Below are 17,939 nucleotides of genomic sequence, written 5' to 3'. Positions count from 1 at the left end.
TGTGGTGAAAGAACAAACAAAGACTGATGCAAGTGATCCTTTCATGCCTACATGCATAGCACATGCGTGCATCTCTCTCACACACACACATACACACACACATAGAAACATAGATTCTAGAATATCTGTCTCCATGCTATAGGTTTGCCTATTTTCCCTAGAAAACAGGTCCCAAGGTAAGTTTAGGGTCTCTTGGAGGATTAATCACTCTCATTATATCTTGTTCTAATACTATAATAAAGAGGTTACAGGTGTGTATGTGTGTGTGTGTATGTACAAGATGAGAGAAAGGGCAAGTTCAGTTGTTCATAGAATCTCAAGTTGATGACTACAATATGTGAATTAGGAGAATGTTTTAAGTGTGCTATCAAAACCATAGACAGATACTTCTGTGTCTTTCTGAAATGTCAAAAGTTACATATCAGAGTTAGATTGACAGGCTACAGTGTTCCACTCGATACAATTTATCAAGCTGTCTCGATTTTTCTAGAGACTATGGCTGTCAACAGTCACAAGCTCTGTAATGTCCCTCTTAATTATGAATGATTCTCTCAGATCACATATAGTAATATACTCATAGCTATGCATTTCAGAGTGGCTCCCAATGGTTTAAAGGAGCCACACAGAGAACAAAATAGTCCCATCAAGGCAGAGTTGGAGAGCTGCTACAGAGTCTGAGTCACTGAAGATGCTTAGACAAGATGTTAACAAACCCCAGCAAAGAGCTTGTAGACCGAGACAATGAAATAGAGGATGTTTGAGGTGAATCACAGGACTGGGTGTAAGAGCATAAACAGATGGATAGATGGATGGATGGATGATAGATGACGGATGGGTGGGTGATACATGGATGAATGATGAATGAATGATGGATGGATGGACAGATGGATGGATGATGGGTGGATGGATGATAGATGATGGATGGGGGATGGATGGATGAATGATGGATGGATGATGGATGGATGGATGGGTGGGTGATGCATTGATGAATGATGAATGAATAATGGATGGATGGACAGATGGCAATTAAAGTGGGTCTTGTCAAACAGTGGGGATTACTGAGCTGAAACTGCTTGGGAATAGTCAGGAGTTCTCTGCCTATCTGTCCCTTAATACATGCCCCAGGTGATCAGATGACAGGTCAATGGTTAGATCACCATCGCAGTGTCCTCATTTTATGGGATTTAGGTGAGGATGTTGCATCTTGTTCATCTGAAACACACAATAAGTTCATGGGTCTGGTTTTTCTGATATGGTGGACCCTTTAGCTACACTGTCCTTGCTGCATTTGCTGATGAAGTCATTTCTGTGAGATGACCTCACTCTTGTCTTCACAGATTGACTTGACCTTACAGCTGGCTCCTGACACAACTCTCTCACCTATGACACACAGCAGACTTTTCTTAGCTTCCCTCAGGTAAATGGCCTGACCTGGCATGGCCACCACTACATGAGCTGTGGCTACTCTCCTAGTCTCTGTGGTATCCCTGCATACAGGCCTCAGCTCAGATAAAAAGCTACAACATAGAACCTGGGATCTGGCTTTCCAAGCCAGCCCTATGAGTCAAACAGCACAGATCATAAGTGCAGGGAGTTAGCATTCTGGGGATAATGCTTTTCCAAAGACATTGGCAGCCTCCCAGACTCTCCTCTCTGAGGAAAAAGCACCATATGATAATCACTGTTCTGACCTTTATTGCCATATTGGTTAACTTTGCCTGGCTTTGAATGTCTCACGAGCATGAATTTACAATACGAAATTTTGTGCCTGTCTACTGTGACACAACATGTTCTATGTGAAATTCAGCCATGTTATTTTAAGTGGCAGTAATGTGTTCTCTTATTCTTTGTAAAAATGTGCCCCAGTTCATTGTCCTCCTGTTGTTATTGAGTGTCTATCTGTTGTTACTGAGCTTTTCTCTTGTCTCCAGCTGGGCCTCATGTGACTGAAATTGTCACCGAAGCATTGCTGTCCTTCTAGAATCTGAACTGCTGAGACTTAGGGTGAAATATATCTAGTGCCAAACTCTCCTTTAAGCCAACACTCTAGCCAGAATCTTCAGTCTTTTTGATCAGGGGTTGCATCCTTGTAGGATCTAGTTTGAACTTGAATTGTGCAAAGATAGTTTTGGGAAGATCTCCTACTTTGCATGCTTTTACTCATAACACCTTATCTCCCTGGCCAGCGTTCAGCAGTAATCCTCACAAGTCAGTTTGGACAGAAACTCCTTATCTTTTATGCTTCTTCTTAGTCAGTGTTCGTCCACTGTCCTCACTCTGTTCCTTGGTTTTAAATCTCTACCTGTCCTTCCTGGAGCAGCGGTTAAGTATAATCTCTCTTTTTCAGAGCTACACTCTGTTGAAATGGAGGCTGCATGAATTGCCACACCCCCTCATGGCATCTTAAATCTTTATTTCTAGGATGTCTCAGGGGGAGGGAATTGTCAATGATATTTTTACAGTTTCATTTTAGAATTGCGTATTGCTGCTATACAAAAATATAATCAATTCTATATATTGGCCTCAAACTTGGGGATCTTGACAAATTCACTTGTTTCTAGCAATTTATGGACCTGTTGTGGGTGAATATGTGTATGATCAAGTCATTGGTGAGTGCTCACATGTTTAGTTATTTTAAAATCTTGTATCACTTGATATTTCATTTTCATGCACTAGCAAGAACCTCCAGTGTAATGATTAAGATGGATAGAAAAAAATTAATATTTTTTTGTTGCTTTGCCCAATCTCAGGGCGAGCACTCAGAAATTATTCCATACATTATCATGAAGCACACATGATATGTTAACAGAAATATTTGGTAGTTAGCCATACTTGATCAAGGCCAGACTTACAACATAATGAGTTCCAAGATAGCCTGGGCTACAAGGTCACAACCAACCAAGAAAACAGGGCCATGAATATGTCCTGAATGCTGCCACATATTTTTAAATATATACCAAGATGATGACATCATTTCCCTCTTTATTCTAGTTATACAGACTTACACTGATTGGTTTTTTTTTTAACATCTTTACAAGTAGATAAAATACATGAGCAACTTTATTTTTATTTTTTTTTCATAAGAAGAAAGTTTATTTTTATTTATTTGTTTGTTTTTTTTTTTCAATGCAGTTTATTCAGGAACCTTGAACAATCCTCGGACCCTGGGGAAAGCCATCCCACAGCTTAAATAGCCTCTGGGTAGCCAACCCCAGCTTGCCTCGTGGGCAATGCAGATAGGTCCACATACATGGAAGCAAGCCAGATCCTCAGCCTTAGCCAAATATGGAGTTGTTCGTGACAGAGAGCACTCACCATCGGGAAGGTGGAAGGCGGAAACCAGCTCCATCTTTAAGGCATAGCATTCCGCAGCTCTCTACAGTTCCCCCTTTTTGTTTTAGACGCATCAGGCAAGAGTAGAGGTCTGATCTCTGATATTAGAAATAAATTGGGACTTTGTACTGATGTTCATTTAGGTGTCATCCACTCAAAGAGCATCAGACCCGACCGATACCTTTTTCTCAGAGGCGGGACCTGGGGCATCAACCCGCTGGAAGTCCTTGCTAGAGCAATAAGACAGTTGAAGGAGATCAAGGGGATACAAATTGGAAAGGAAGAAGTCAAATTATCACTATTTGCAGATGATATGATAGTATACGTGAGTGACCCCAAAAACTCTACCAGGGAACTCCTACAGCTGATAAACACCTTCAGCAAAGTGGCAGGATACAAAATTAACTCAAAAAAATCAGTAGCCCTCCTGTATACAAAAGACAAAAGGGCTGAGAAAGAAATTAAGGAAACAACACCCTTCACAATAGCCACAAATGACATAAGGTACCTCGGAGTAACCCTAACCAAGGAAGTCAAAGACTTGTATGAAAAAAATTTCAAATCTCTGAAGAAAGAATTACAAGAAGATATGAGAAGATGGAAAGATCTCCCATGCTCATGGCTTGGTAGGATTAACATAGTAAAAATGGCCATCTTACCAAAAGCAATCTACAGATTCAATGCAATGCCCATCAAATTACCAACACAATTCTTTACAGACCTGGAAAGAAAAATTCTCAACTTCATATGGAATAACAAGAAACCCAGAATTGCTAAAACAATCCTCTACAATAAAAGATCTTCCGGAGGTATCTCCATCCCTGATCTTAAGTTGTACTATAGAGCAACAGTTTTAAAAACTGCATGGTACTGGCATAGAAACAGACTGGTGGATCAATGGAACCGAACAGAGGACCCAGAAATAAACCCACACACTTTTGGACACCTGATCTTTGACAAAGACGCCAAAACCATACAATGGAAAAAAGATAGCATCTTCAACAAATGGTGCTGGTCTAACTGGATGTCTACATGTAGAAAAATGAAAATAGATCCATACTTGTCACCCTGCACAAAACTGAAGTCCAAGTGGATCAATGATCACTGATTGGTTTTTGAGTGTTAAATTGCTCTTGCATCTTAGAATAAATTCTACTTGATCATGATGTAGTAACCTCTTAAACTTACTAATATTTTATTAAGAATCGTCACAGTAGTGTTCAAGGGAGAGTCTGCCATGTGCTTCTTCTTTCCTGCAATGCCCTGAACAGCTAGTAACACCAAGCTTGCTCCCACTCCACAAATATCTCTGAGAAGTCATGATTATTCTTCTATTCGCTGGAATAGTTTGCATGACTGTTTCTAGTTCAGTAAGTTTCAGTCAGGGTGTTCTTGTACCTTCAATGTCCATGTTCTGAAATCACATATTTTAATTATCATTTATTTCCACATATTTTCTAATTTAAAGTTTGAATTATTTTAGCCTTTGAATTAAATAGAAGCGTGCTTCTTAAATTTTCAGGCATTCAGGACTTCTTTAACTGATCTTTTGTTGATTTGTAATCTAATTTCACTGTAGTTGAAAAACATTTTTCAACTTATAGTAGTTGGAAACTTATTTTTTAATTGGGTTGTCAATGTATGTGTATTTTCAGGTGTGTATATGAACTTTTGGCCTGCGTGTGTTCATGTGCATACGGATGTCAGAGATTGCCATCGAGTGTCTTCCTTGATTGTGCCCACTTTGTTTTTCGAGGCAGGGTCTGTTTCTGAATCTGAAGCTTACAGGTTGGCTAGACTGGCTAGGCAGCAATCTCCCAGCATCCCGATGTTCCTCCAGCGCACATATACAGTGCTGGGATTAGAAGCATGATCCACTGTGGTGTTGGGGGGAATCCGCGCTCTGGTCTTCACGTTTGCGTGGTGAGCCCTTTACTGATCATTGTTCTCTGCAGCCCACAGATGGAGATTTAAATCTTTTTAAAATTTGTTGAGACTTAAATTTTCCATCTGCTCATGGTCTATTCTGGTAAAATGTTTCATATGCATTTGAAAAAAAAAGTGTATTCTGCAATTGCTGGGTATATTTTTCTGTATATGTCAGTTAAGACAGGATCATACTAATCAAATCTTCTGGGTTTTTTTGTTGTTATTGTTGTCCGCCTGCTCTTTTAGTTACTGGGAGAGAAGTGTTGAAAAACAAAACTAACTTATAATTGCAGATTTTCCTGTCTCTGTCCCTTCATGTTAGGTTTTGCATACAAATTTAATAGTATTACATAATCATTTCCACAATATATGTTTTTATTTATAATAACTCTACTTCTACTATTTTTTATGTTATTTATATTCCATAATTGTTTTTAATACTGAAAGATTTAAAAATCAAAACAAATATAACATAGCTAGCCCAATACCTGGTATCTTCAGTTAATTCAATAAAAAACTGTCTTTATACTATTCATTTCCTTCAATTTAGCCATAACTTGGTTTTGGAAGAATAGATATGAGAGTAGCTCTGGTCTTCCATTTTATTTATTCTACATCTTACTTTCGTCATCTGTTATCTTCTGTATGCTCTTCTTCCCAGGGAAAACTAAGGTCATGCCGATTTCTCATGGAGCTTTGTTCCTTTGTATTGCATCTGTTTCACAGAACCAGGAACATAAAAAGTGGTTTCCCACTAAACTGACTGCCCTGTTATGTTTTGTGCTCTACAGTCAATTGTTCTTGCAAAGCGACTTCCTGGTAAGACTCAACAGACTGTAGCTGGAAGAAGGAAGTAAAATTAGCAACCATCTGGGTCCCTCTCCACCCTTCCCAGGAATGTCTTCCTGGTCAGAGCATTCCAATGCAAGGGAACCAGGCTTTAATGGAGAAGGAATTTATTTTAGTTCCTAGGGACAAACTGGAGTCTTGTCTATGCATATTTGTTCCAGTCCCCAAGAACATCTCTGCCATCATTTTCTTTGTGACCTGTGTCCCTAACTTTTTTGTTTTATTTCTTCTAGGTCTTCCTGGCTCACCTGTATTCTTCAGCTTCCTACAGCACACACCAGAAGATTCTTTCAGATGTCACCACTCCTCTGATTTCACATCTGCCTTAATTCCCTTCTACTGCTTTCATAGATCTTAACGCATAATGATAACACCCAAGTTCATATTGCACACCATTTTTATTTCCCTTTTAAATATAGCTTTACTGAAATATTTATGTGTCATACAATTCACTCTTTTAAACTGTACAATCCAGTAAATTTCTGTTTTCTCAGAGTTGGCTAGAGCCATTGTCACAATCAATTATACAACTAAAAATAACGATTAGAAGTCATTCTTCCATGCAATACCATGCTCTCTTTTCCAAGGCCCAGGCTCCATAAGATCAATTGTTTATTTTCTAAATTTGTATGTTTACCTTTGCTGGACATTTTTATAGAATTCTTATCTATTAATAATTTTTTTGCCAATATCTTCTTATTTCTACCCACCCTCCAATATCCCCAAATTCTGGTAACTATCACCCTACCCTTTACTTCCTCTGCAGAACATTGTTCTAGATTCCATGTATGAAGATGTCATACATTATGTCTCTCTCTGTGCCTGGCTTGATTCTCTTAATGTAATGTCCTCCACGTTTATCAGTGTGGCCACAAATGACTCTCCTTATTTTGTAGCTTCAGTATTCCTTTACATATATGTATCACACTTACTTTATCTGCTTATCTGTTGATTCCAAATCTTGGCTTTTGTAAAAGATGCTATAAATATGAGAGTACTGATATCTTTTTAATATCCTGACATTGTTTTCTTTGTGTCCATATTCAGGAGTGATATTGTTGGACCATATATATTAGTCTAAAGCATTTTGAGGAACCTGTGTTCCTCATATGTTCCATATATATATATGTACATATAATAGATATATGGAAAAATATGTATCAAAAACCATGCCTCATTCTCTCACTTTCATCATAGTTCCATCCCTCTCTCTGTCCCCTTCCCTTTAGACAAGGGCTTTCTGGTAGACTTGACCAGCCTGGTATTTGCTACATAGCCCAAGCTGGTTTCTATTGGCCATCTTTCTGCCTCAGCTTCCCATATGATGAGATTATAGGCATCCCTAGATCTACTTGTTTTCTTATAATTGAGTGTCTGCCTTGTGTTGCTATAACTGAATACTCCAGATTGCATAATTTATAAAGAACAGAGGTGTGCTTAGGTTATGGTTCCAGAAACTGCAATATCCCAAAGCATAACACTGTAATTAATATACCTGGCATCTAGTAAGGGTCTTATTATTGAACCATAAAACAGTGGAGGGCATCACATGATTATCATCAACTCATTTTTTACAACAAATTCTCTCTCATGAAAATCCATTAACCTTTAATGAAGAAAGAATACAAGTGGTTTATCTTAAAAGCTGTACCTGCTACTACTTCTTAGCACTTCATAGCAGGTATTAAATTTCAATATAATTTTGGGGGATGTTTAATCCAGAGTACCTCTTATCAGACATACAGTGCCCCAGTTACTGTTCTATTGCTGTGCTGACACTCCACAGCCAACACAATTTATAAAAAAGTGTTTAATTAGGGACTTGCTTACAGTTTCAGACAGATTACTATATGTGGTGTTTTGAATGAGAATGGCACCCCACATGCCTGTATATTTAAATCCTTGGTCTGCAGCTGGTGGAACCATTTGAGAAGGATTAGGAGGTATGCCCTTGGGGGTTAAGCTTTTGAGGTTTCAAAGTCCACACCAGACCCAGTCTCGCTCTTGCTCTGTCTCTTGCCTTTACATTACCATATAAACTTTCAGTTACTGCTCCAGCACCATGCCTACCTGCCTTCTGCCATGCTTCCCCCATGATGGCCATGGACTGGGATTGATTTAAGTTTCTCTCCATTTAGTTTGATGTTGGCTATAAGCTTATTGTATACTGTCCTTACTATGTTTAGGTATGTGCCTTGTATCCCTGATCTCTCCAAGACTTTAAACATGAATGGGTATTGGATTTTGTCAAATGCTTTTTCAGCATCTTAGGAGATGATCATGTGGTTTTTCTCCTTCATTTTGGTTATATGGTGGATTACATTGATGGATTTCCGTATGTTGAACCACCCTTGCATGCCTGGGATGAAGCCTACTTGGTCATGGTGGATGTTATCTTTTATGTGTTCTTGGATTCTGTTTGTAAGCATTTTATTGAGTATTTTTGCATCAATGTTTGTAAGAGAGATAGGTCTGAAGTTCTCTTCTTTTGTTGGGTCTTTGTGTTTAGGTATCAAGGTGACTGTGGCTTCATGGAATGAGTTTGGTAATGATCCTTCTATTTTGTGGGATAGTTTGAGGAGAATTGGAGTTAGCTCTTCTTTGAAGGTCTGGTAGAATTCTGGCCCTGTTTTTTTTTTGTTTTTTGTTTTTTTTTAGAAGGGAGCCTTTTGATGACTGCTTCTATTTCCTTGGGAGGTTATAGGTCTATTGAATCTATTTACCTGATTTTGATTTAATTTTGGTAAACGGAATCTATCAAGAAAATTGTCCATTTCATTTAGATTTTCAAATTTTGTGGCATATAGGCTTTTTTAGTAAGACCTAATGATTGTTTGAATTTCCTTAGTGTCTGTTGTTATGTCCTCCTTTTCATTTCTGATTTTGCTGATTTGGGTAGTTTTTCTCTGCCTTTTAAGTTAGTTTGGCTAAGGGTTTTTCTATCTTGTTAATTTTCTCAAGGAACCAGCTCTTGGTTTCACGGATTCTTTGAATTGTTTTGTTTCTAATTTATTGATTACAGCTCTGAGCTTGAATATTTCCAGCCACATTCTCCTCTTGGGTGTGTCTGCTTCTTTTTTTTTCTAGGGATTTCAGGTAAGCCATTAAGTTCCTTGTATGTGATGTTTCAAATTTATTCTTGAAGGCACTTAGTGCTGTGAATTTTCCTCTTAGCATTGCTTTCATTGTGTCCCATAAGTTTGGGTATGTTGTGCCTTCATTTTCATTGAATTGTAGGAAGTCTTTAATTTCTTTCTTTCTTTTTTCCCTAACCCAGCTGTCATTGAATAGCGAGTTGTTCAGTTTCCATGTATGTGTAGGCTTTTTGCTATTTCTGTTGTTGAGGTCCAGCTTTAGTCCATGGTGGTCAATAGGATACAAGAAATTATCTCAATCTTATGTCTGTTGAGGCTTGCTTTGTGACCAACTATATGGTCTATTTTGGAGAAGGTTCCATGAGGTGCAGAAAAGAACATATACTCTTTTGAATTTGGGTGATAAGTTCTGTAGACATTTATTAGGTCCATTTGATTTAGGACCTCTGTAAGTGCCATTATTTCCCTATTTAGCTTCTGTCTAGATGATCTGTCCTTTAGTGAGAAGTCTCCCATTATTAAGGTATTGGGATCAATGTGTGATTTTAGCTTTAATAATGTTTCATTTACAAAGGTAGGTGCTCTTGTATTTGGGGCATAGATGTTCAGAATTGTGATGTCCTCCTGGTGGGTTTTCCTTTTGATGAGAAGGAAGTGCCCCTCCTCATCTTTTTTTATTAATTTTGGTTGAAAGTCTATTTTATTAGATATTAGGATAGCTACCCCAGCTTGTTTTCTGGGTCCATTTGCTTGAAAAACATTTTTTTTTCCAGCCCTTTACTTCTGAGGCAGTGTTTATCTTTGTTGCACAGGTATATTTCTTGGATGCAGCAGAATGTTGGATCCTGTTTCTGCAACCATTCTGTTAGTCTGTGTCTTTTCATTGGAGAATAGAGTCCATTGATGTTGAGAGATAATAGTGAAAAATGAATGTTATTTTCTTTTACTGTGGAGTTCGGTGTTGTTGCTGTGATTCATTGCTTGTTTTCTTTTAATTTTTTTGTTGTGAAGTTATCTGTATCCTATGTTTTCTTGGATGTAGTTGTTTTCATTGGATTGGAATTTTCCTTCTAGTATCTTCTGTAGGGCTGGATTGCTGTGTAGATATCGTTTAAATTTAGTTTTTTCATGGAATATTTTGTTTTTCCCATCTATGTTGATTGAAAGCTTTGCTGGGTATAGTAGTCTAGGTTGGCATCTGTGGTCCCTTAGCATCTGCATGACATCTGTCCAGGCCCTTCTGGTTTTCACAGTTTCTGTTGAGAAGTCTGGTGTGATTCTGATAGGTCTATCTTTATATGTTACTTGGCCTTTTTCCCTTGCTGCTTTTAACATCTTTTCTTTATTCTGTAGGTTTAGTGTTTTGACTATGATGTGACATGAGGAGTTTCTTTTCTGGTCTAGTCTATTAGGTGTTCTAATACCTCCTGTATGCTTATGGACATCTCTTTCTTTAAGTTGGAAAAAATTTTCTTCTATGATTTTCTTGAAAATATTTTTTTGAACCTTGGAGCCTGGAATCTTCTTTTTCATCAATTCTTATTATTCTTAGATTTCACCTTTTCTTGCAGTCCTTAATTTCTTCAATATTTTGTGTTTGGGACTTTTCTGATTTTACTTTTTCTTTGAGAGAAGTATCAGTTTCTGCAAGTGTACCTTCAGCATCTGAGATTCTCTCTTCCATCTCTCGTAGTCTATTGGTGATGCTTACCTTTGTGTTTCCTGATCTTTTCTCTAAGTTCTCCAGCTCCAGGGTTTTCTCTGTTTGTGTTTTCTTTGTGTCTAATTCTGTTTTCATGCCTTGCAACATTTCCTTCATCTGTTTGAATGTAGATTCCTGTCTTTCTATGATGGTCTCTATATTTTTTGTTTGTTTACTCTCTAGATGGCACTAAGTTTGCCTCTACTTGTGCCTTTATTTGTTTGGCTGTATTTGCCTGTATTTCTTTGGGAACTTTGTTCATTTCCTTTTTTTTTTTTTTTTTTTTGCCTCCATTTGTGTAGTTATTTCTTTGAGAGCTTTGTTTGTTTCTTTTTCATGTGCCTCTACTAACTGGATAAGCATAGCTTTAAAATATTTTTCCTGTGTTTCTGATGAATTGGAGTATCCATTGATTTTGGGGGTTGCTGGTGAAGCCATGAGGTCCTAATTTTTGTTTGATGTGTTCTTATGCCCACCCCTGGCCATCTGCTTCTCCATAAACTTCACTGTTTGTTCCTGGATTCTGTCGTTCAGACTGGGTCTGTCTTTCTCTGGTGTCTGGAGTATGCTTCAGGAAGATGAGAGAGTTCACTGGTTTGAGGGTGCGTGTTGGTGTTTCAGCTGTACCTAAGGGAGGAAGATTGGCAGGCACAGAAGCACAAATGTGGGTGAGCAAGCGTGCGCATGTGTCTGTGCATGGAAGTGTTCCTTCAAGGATAGGGTGCTAGAAAGTATAGATGCCTGGAATGTAGGGCAGGGAGTGATGCAGGCACAGGAGTGGTTGTGGGCACTGATGGTGTTTGTGGGTGCAATGTACATGTACAGATTCCCTGAATACCAGGGAATACAGGCCACTGGTATTCTGCTCTGTCTGCTCCAGGAGTTGTTTGCCTGGACTCCACTGGTAGTACCACAGAACAAGGCCTTCAATGTTGAGAACGCTGTCCCAAGAATCCCTATGTTGCCCACAGTGGGTGTGAGGGTGTGAGGGATCCGATGTCTGGCTGCTAACGTAGAGGGACCTTGGATCTGGGGCTCTGCAGGCACTCACTTGAAGGCACACTCACTCTCTAGCAGGTCTAATCGGAAAGCACAGGGGTTCCCCCTGTTCTCTACTCTCAGATTTGGGCCTGCTGGGGCAAATGCAGCTGTAGAAGCTCCATCAGCTCAGTGGTGCTGCAGCCGCAGAACTTGGAGACTTGTAGAGTGGTCCACTGGGAATCCAGCCACAGCAGCAGAACTGTGGGGCTGGTACAGATGCCTGCTGGGAAGTCCTGGCAAGCCCCTACAGTGGTCCACGAACCTGGCTGGCCTGGCTGGCCTGGCTGGCCTGGGGGATCTGAGGAGCCTGGCCTACCTGAGTGGACTGGACAGCCAGCTAACCCCCACTGAGGGACTGGGTGGCAGGTTCAGTTGCTGGCTGGAAGGCCCTGCAGGGTCCATACAGCTGCTTGCAGACCCAGGACCCAGAAGGCTGGTCCGCTGAGGAACTAGTAGCCCCACCTCTGCTGTCTCAGTCATCGATCAGGGAGTTTTGTGCTATGAGCCAGGGCACTGTGGGCAGGCTCTGCAGAGAAGGAAGGACGCCCAACAAGGGGAAGTGCAGGGGGTGGCTGTTCACCACTCTCTGTCCCAGAGAAGTCCTTGGGTGATCTGGATCTAAATGGTCTCAGCTCACATGCTGTCCCCTCTTGCCCAGGAAACCTCAAAGTTGATGTTCTGGCTTCAGCTGGCCCTCCACTCACCAATTTCAGAGTTTCAGATCCTCTGCCTCTCAGATAGGGTACCTGCTGGTCGCCGCCATCTTGGATCCTGCACAGCTCTCTTTTTTTTTTTTAATGGTATTTGGTTTTACCCTAAGTCTCTGGGCCAGTTACTCTCTGGTTCCTGGTCATCCAAGCAGTGTCCAGTATGGGTTTTATCTTGTGGGTAAAGTGGGCCTTAGATCAAACCAAATGTTGGTTGGTTAATTCCACAAACTTTGTGCCATCATTGCACTAGCATGTTTTGTAGGCAAGACAGCACTCTAAATCAAAGGGTACATGGTTGGGTTGGTGTTTATGTTTCTCTTTTGGTAGCCTGCAGAGTATCTTACCATATCAAAGTCACTAGAATGTAGGGATGAAGGTTCTAGGTAGGCATCAACTATAGCTTTCCATGTTCAACGAATTATGTGGCTGTTGTCCTCAGCAATGGAGCTTTGATGCCTCATTTGGTGACAGGAGGTGACCATTTAGGACTCTGTCTCCTTCATGAGGATTGCCTTTATATATTTTAGGAAGTTTCTGTTGTACTAGGTTACCATAGCACCCTTCAAATACCCCTCAAATTTAATTGTTTCTCCCCACATTTCCTCCTTTGACCTCATCTTCCTTCCCTCTCTCCACCTAATTCTCCCATTCTTTCCCCCCTGGGGGGGGCTGCCCATCCACCCAGAAAATCTATTCTATTTTCTCCTCCCAGGGCTATCCATGCATGTGTCTCTGCAGGTCCTTTGCTCTATAGCTAACTTGTCCGGGTCTATGGATTGTAGTTTGGTTATTGTTTACTTAAAAGTTAATATCTACATGTAAGTGAATACATATCATATTAATTTTTCTGGGTCTGGGTTAACTCACAAGGATTTTTTTTTTCTAGTTCTATTCATTTGCCTGAAATTTCATGATGCCATTTTTTTAAACAGCAGAGTAGTACTCTATTGTATAAATATACCACATTTATTTATTTTTCTGTTGAGGGACGTCTAGGTTGTTTCCAACTTATGGCTTTTATGAATAGAGCAATAATGAACCTGGTTGAGCAAGTGTTCTTTGAGTATATACTTAGGAGTAGGATAGATGAGGTAAATTGAATCCCATCTTTCTGAGGAACTGCCACACTGATTTCTATAGTGGCTTCACAGTTTTCATTCTACCAGCGATGGACGGTGATCTTATTCTGCATTCTTATCAGTACAAACTGACTCTTGTGCTATTGATCTTAGCCATTCTGACAGGTGGTGTGAGATGCAATCTCAAAGCAGTTTTGATTTATGTTTCCTTAATGGGTAAGGATGTTGAACATTTCTTTAATTGTTTTCCAACCATTTGAGTTTCCTCTATTGACAATTCTCTGTTTAGATCTGTTCTTCATTTTTAATTTGGATTATTTGGTTTCTTGAGTTCTTCAAATATTTTGGATAGTAGTTCTTCATTGAATGTAGAGTCCATAAAACGTTTTCCCATTCTGTAGGCTTGAACTTTCTCTGAATGATGGAGTTCTTCACAATGATTTTCAGTTTCATGAGGTCCCATTTGTTAATTGTTAACCTTAGTGCCTGTGTTATCTGTGTTCTGTTCAGAAATTGTCTCCTGTGCCAATGAGTTTAAGGCTATTACTCACTTAATATTTTAATAGGTTCATCGTATCTGGTTTTCTGTTGAGGTCTTTGATCAACTTGAACTTGAGTTTTGTGCAGGGTGATAAATATGGATTTATTTACATTTTTCTTTATGAAGACATGTAGTCTGACCAGCACCATTTGTTGAAGATGCTTTTTTCACAGTATGTATTTGTTTGTTTGTTTTTCCAGACAATGTTTCTCTATGTAGCTTTGGTTGTACTGGTACTCACTCTGTAGACCAGGCTGGCCTCGAACTCACAGAGATCCACCTGCCTCTGCCTCCTGAATGCTGGGACTAAAGGCTTGTGCCACTGCACCCAGCTTATTTCTGATTACTTTATCAAAATCAAGTATCTGTAGATGAGATGATTTATGTCTAGGTCTTCAATTGATTCTGCTGTTCAGTGTGTCTTTTTTATTACTATAGCTCTGTAGTACAATTTGACATCAAGGATGGTGAAACGTCCAGAAGTTCTTTTATTGTTCAGGATTGTACTAGCTATCCTGTTTTGTTTTGATGTGTGTGTGTGTGTGTGTGTGTGTGTGTGTGTGTGTGTGTGTGTGTTTCCACATGAAGCTGAGAATTGTCCTTTTAAGATCTGTGGGGAGTTGTGTTAGAATTTTGATGGAGATTGCATTGAATGTGTAGATTGCTTTTGGTGGAATGCTTGCTTTTACTCTGTTAAGCCTACTGATCCATGAGCATGGAAGATCTTTCTGATATCTTCTTCAATTTCTTTTCCTTTTTTTTCTTTTTCTTTTGGAGGCAGAGTGTCTCTGTGTAGCCCCTGGCTATCCTGGAACCCTCTATGTAGACTAGGCTGTCTTAGAACTCAAGAGCTACACCCGCCTTTGCCTCCCAGAGTGCTGGAATTAAAGGTATGCACCACCACACCTTGCCAATTTCTTTTTTCAAAGACTTAAAAGTTTTTAGTCATAAAAGTTTTTCACATGCTTGTTTAGAGTTACCCCAAGATATCTTATATTATTTGAGGAGATTGTGAAAGGTGCTCTTTCCCTGATTTCTTTTTCATTCCATTTGTCATTTGTGTATACAAAGGCTACTAATTTTTATGAGTTAGTTTTGTATACAGCTACTTTCTGAAAAATATTTATCAGTTGTAATATTCCACCAGGTGCTCCCTGGTGGAATTTTTAGGGTCATCTCTATTTTCTTTTTAAAAGTCTGAAAATTTTCTCAGAATTCTTTTTCTTTTCCTGTAGTGATCATCTGTGTAGCAGTTACTATCTCATTGTCATCTATTTCCAGATAGATAATTGTTTTAGTTCTGCAAACAGATTTGCTCCTTACTAGTATGCTTGCCTTGTTTTGTATGCAGAATTGCATGTATTATTTTTATATACAATAATTATATCATTTTTATATTAAAAATTGTTTGTATTCTTTTTCTCTGTGTTCTGTTCTTGTAGTAGTTGAACTAATAGCCTTCTTGATTCCAGGAAGACTTGGTCTCAGGTTTTTTCACAGCGATTGAAGCTTTGCCCTTAATTCCAAGGTACAGTTCAGTTTGGTAACACGGTTTGTCCTGTGGCCAGAGAAAACCCAATTGCTCGCCACCTTCCTCACATAGAGCACCTGGGCCTTCAGCATGGTTCCCCAGAAAGAGGCAGTAGCGAAATATTTATCCAGTTCTCTTTGCCTTTCAGATTTCTTTTCTCCCACAAACTTTGGTAACACAAGACTCACCCAAACAAAGAAAAGGTGCACATTTGCAAACTTTCCCCTTAGGACGCCTGTCTCTCAGATTTCGCGTTTCAGTTTCCAGCTAGACTACTCTCCCAAAATGTACTGGTCTGCCAGGTTTACTCGCCCCATAAAACTGTTGCTTTCTGCTCAAGCGTTGTCTAATGCTTCAAGCAAACAGTGCGAGTGTTCCGAGGGAGCTGGTCACCTCCCTGACCTCCCTGTTGACGTGGCACAGATTCTCAGGCTTCTCCCTGCTTGTGTTAGTGTCCAGTGTCTTCAAGAATGTGGTTTTAATTTTTGTCTATAGTTTGAATTGTTTCCAGCAAGAAAATCAGATTGAAAGGAGCACCTTCATTATTAATACCATTGAACCTAAATTTTGAAATGGATGAAGTAGCAATTATTCTTTTTTTCGCAGTGCCCAGTTTTATTCATGAGGAATACGCAAAGAGATCAGGTACTTGACAAAAATCCTAAGTGTCTTTGCAATGTAACTAAGGTCTTGGAAAGATGAGAGGACTAACAGGTCTCCACTGTCCTCCATTTATATAAAAAGGGAGTTTATAGAATTAGGTTATATGTAGCAATTATTTTAATAAGCAATTCTTATGTATTCTTAGAATAAACAGATTTCAACACCAGAGAAGCTAAGAAGATGAACCTTTTCTGGTGGGTGGAGTTTTCTGGTACTACCGAGCATGCGCAACAGTGCCCACGTGGTAGATGCTCTCAATAAGTCTATAAAAAGTCTATTATTTTTGTTCGTCTTGCGTCTGAATTTAATCTTTACTTACTAGTACTAAAAACCGGGTAGAAAGTGGAAAGGCTTTCATCTCTGGAGCACAGTTCTATCTCCTGTGCAACCATTGCCATTCTGCACTTAAGGACTATGCTGCTGGCCTGGGTGACCTCATTTCTCAGACCTCTCTGCCCCAGGCAGGTAACTGAGGGTCTAGCTCGCATTCTTCCCTTGTCTTATAATCTCAGGTCACATCTTTGATGTTGTCATTATTCCTGTGGCATACAGCCAGTGATTAATGCTTCATTTCACATCATTCTCCCTGTCCCAGCTTTCTGTTTCTACTTTTTTCCCATCGATTGGAGATCAACAGCAACTTTACCACAGCTCTGTTCTGTTAGGTGCTGGGATCTCTGATTCAGTGCTTCCTATGTTTACTACGTCTTTCTTGTTGCCTCTGCTTTTGTTCCCCCATGATACTGAGTACCGTTGGCCCTCCTGCTTCATGAGATCATTGTGTCTTACATGTATGTTAATATTACATCTTGGCTTTTGCCTCGGCCATTTCACTAATTTCTAGACTTAAGTCAAATCTGTTTGTTTATATCTACTCTCACAAAACGGGAGAAAAACAAGAAAACAAAGCAACTTCTTTTGTTCTTTCTTTTTCTTGTCTTGTGCTTTAGTTTTCTGAGACAGTCTTGCTATCTGGTCCAGTCTGATCTCAATTCTGTATCCTCCTGCCACAGCCTCTTGAATGTTGGGATTCAAGCATGCATCATTACATGTGACTCTCACCTGTTAGTGGATTATGCAGGAGTAAAGTGTTCCCTGGCAGCCTTCGTGCCATCTTAAATAAGAGTGAAGGCATAGCTGGTACCGCGACCTTACATTTATACAGCTCTGATATCCTCCAGCACAGAGCCTCGAATTCTACTCCAGATTTCTGCCTTTCTGTCTTTAAATTAAGAAAAACACATGGAAACTTGAACCTCTTATTCATGGTTCCATCTCTGTACTTCAACAGCTCAACTTGAAACCACAGAGAAGCAAAATCCTGGCTATAGAGTGTAGCAGCCACGCAGAGCAAAGGACTCATATCTGTGCTGTGACCCGAGAGCTGCAGAGCCTCCAAGTTCCCAGCCTATGAAGATCTAGGGACTGGGAAGCTTAGATGGCAATGACAGACATACAGTTCCAGG

This window comes from Meriones unguiculatus, chromosome 10 (assembly GCF_030254825.1).
Source record: "Meriones unguiculatus strain TT.TT164.6M chromosome 10, Bangor_MerUng_6.1, whole genome shotgun sequence".
Taxonomy (NCBI): Eukaryota; Metazoa; Chordata; class Mammalia; order Rodentia; family Muridae; genus Meriones; species Meriones unguiculatus.
The sequence above is the reverse complement of the archived record's forward strand: the minus strand, read 5'-3'. Positions refer to the sequence as shown.